The sequence below is a fragment of the Chroicocephalus ridibundus genome, unplaced genomic scaffold (assembly GCF_963924245.1).
Source record: "Chroicocephalus ridibundus unplaced genomic scaffold, bChrRid1.1 SCAFFOLD_829, whole genome shotgun sequence".
NCBI lineage: Eukaryota > Metazoa > Chordata > Aves > Charadriiformes > Laridae > Chroicocephalus > Chroicocephalus ridibundus.
In genome coordinates this window covers 10658-13270 of record NW_026961727.1, presented here as the reverse complement: position 1 = coordinate 13270, position 2613 = coordinate 10658, and the positions used below count along the sequence as shown (strand labels likewise).

General features: G+C 67.7%; 1 pseudogene; it reads right to left on the bottom strand.

The window, feature by feature from the left end:
* Nucleotides 1–1444: 1444 nt before the first annotated feature.
* On the bottom strand, nt 1445–2146 carry LOC134509627 (uncharacterized; annotated as a pseudogene).
* Nucleotides 2147–2613: the final 467 nt, after the last annotated feature.

Genomic DNA, 2613 nt, shown 5'->3' with positions numbered 1-2613 from the left:
GGTCCTGGGGGGGGCGGCTTTGAGGGGGATTTGGGGGGTCCCGGGGGGGGGGGTTGAGGGGGTCTTGGAGGGACTTTGGGGGGTCCTGGGGGGGTTTGAGGGGGATTTGGGGGGAGTTTGGGGGGTCCTGAGGGGGGCATTGAGGGGGATTTGGGGGGTTTTGGGAGGGTCCTGGGGGGGGGGTTGAGGGGGATTTGGGGGTCCTGGGGGGGGGGTGCTTTGGGTGTCCTGAGGGAGGGGGGTTGAGGGGGATTTGGGGGGGCTTTGAGGGGGGTTTGGGGGTCCTGGGGGGGGTTGAGGGGGTCTTGGAGGGACTTTGGGGGTGCTGGGGGGGGGGGCGTTTTGAGGGGGCTTTGGGGGGTCCTGGGGGGGGGTTGAGGGGGATTTGGGGGGTCTTGGGGGGCATTTGGGGGTCCGGGGGGAGAGGATTGAGGGGGATTTGGGGGTCCTGGGGGGGGGTTGAGGGGGATTTGGGGGTGCTGGGGGGGGGGCTTTGAGGGGGATTTGGGGGGTCCTGGAGGGACTTTGGGGGGTCCCGGGGGGGGTTTGAGGGGGATTTGGGGGTCCTGGGGGGGGCAGCTTTGAGGGGGATTTGGGGGGTCCCGGGGAGGGGGTGTTGAGGGGGTCCTGGAGGGACTTTGGGGGGTCCCGGGGGGGGGTTTGAGGGGGATTTGGGGGGTCTTGGGGGGGGTTTGGGGGGTCCGGGGGGGGGGGCTTTGAGGGGGATTTGGGGGGTCTTGGAGGGGGGGGTTGAGGGGGATTTGTGGGTCCTGGGGGGGTTTTGGGGGATCCTGGGGGGGGGCTTTGAAGGGGATTTGGAGGGTGTTGGGGGGGATTTGGGGGTCCTGGGAGGGGGGGGGGGGTTGAGAGGGATTTGTGGGGGGGGATTTGTGGGGGGGGTCCTGGGGGGTGCTTTGCGGGTCCTGAGGGGGGGTTGAGGGGGATTTGGGGGGTCTTGGGGGGCCTTTGAGGGTGCTGGGGGGGGGGGGGGGTTGAGGGGGATTTGGGGGTGCTGGGGGGGGGGGCTTTGAGGGGGATTTGGGGGGTCCTGGGGGGGACTTTGGGGGGTCCTGGGGGGGGTTGAGGGGGATTTGGTGGGTCTTGGGGGGGTCCTGGGGGGTCCTGGGGGGCTTTGGGTGTCCTGGGGGGGGGGGGGTTGAGAGGGTTTTGGGGGGTCCGGGGGGGGTTTGAGGGGGATTTGGGGGGTCCCTGGGGGGCCTTTAGGGGTCTTCGGGGGGTTTCTGTGGGTCCCGGGGGGGTGTTTTTTGCCCCCCCCCCATAAGTCCCCGTGTGTCCCCCCCCCCCAGGCGAGAGCCTCCTGCGTAACCTGGGGGCGGCGGCAGCGACCCCCTTCGGCGTGGGGCTGGTGACCCACATGCTGCGCTGCGGCAGCCCCCCCGCCCGCCTGGCCTGCGCCACCGCCCTGCCCCTGCTCGCCAGGTACTGCCCCATAGCGCCCCATAGACGCTGCCCCATAGCGCCCCATAGAGACCCATAGCGCCCCATAGACGCTCCCCTACAGCGCCCCATAGAGACCCGTAGCGACCCATAGACACCCCATAGACCCCCATTGACACACCGCCCTGGCCCTGCTCGCCAGGTACTGCCCCATAGCGCCCCATAGACGCTGCCCCATAGCGCCCCATAGAGACCCATAGTGCCCCATAGACGCTCCCCTACAGCGCCCCATAGAGACCCGTAGCGACCCATAGACACCCCATAGACCCCCATCGACACACGGCCCTGGCCCTGCTCGCCAGGTACCGCCCCATAGCACCCCATAGACACCCCATAGAGACCCATAGAGACCCATAGCACCCCATAGACACCCCATAGACCCCCATCGACACACCGCCCTGCCCCTGCTCGCCAGGTACTGCCCCATAGCGCCCCATAGAGACCCATAGCGCCCCATAGACACTCCCCTACAGCACCCCATAGACCCCCATCGACACACGGCCCTGCCCCTGCTCACCAGCTACCGCCCCATAGTGCCCCATAGCGCCCCATAGAGACCCATAGCGCCCCATAGACACTCCCCTACAGCGCCCCATAGAGACCCGTAGCGACCCATAGACACCCCATAGACCCCTATCGACACACGGCCCTGCCCCTGCTCGCCAGCTACCGCCCCATAGCGCCCCATAGATGCCGCCCCATAGGCACTCCCCCATAGCGCCCCATAGCCACCCCATAGCGCCCCATAGCACCCCATAGACACCCATCGACACACGGCCCTGCCCCTGCTCGCCAGCTACCGCCCCATAGCACCTCGTAGAGACCCATAGCGACCCATAGACCCCCATCGACACACCACCCTGCCCCTGCTCGCCAGGTAGCGCCCCATAGACACCCCATAGCGCCCCATAGCACCCCATAGACCCCCATCGACACACGGCCCTGCCCCTGCTCACCAGCTACCGCCCCATAGAGACCCATAGCACCCCATAGACACTACCCTACAGCGCCCCATAGAGACCCGTAGCGACCCATAGACACCCCATAGACCCCCATCGACACACCGCCCTGCCCCTGCTCGCCAGCTACCGCCCCATAGATGCCACCCCATAGGCACTCCCCCATAGCGCCCCATAGACACCCCATAGCGCCCTA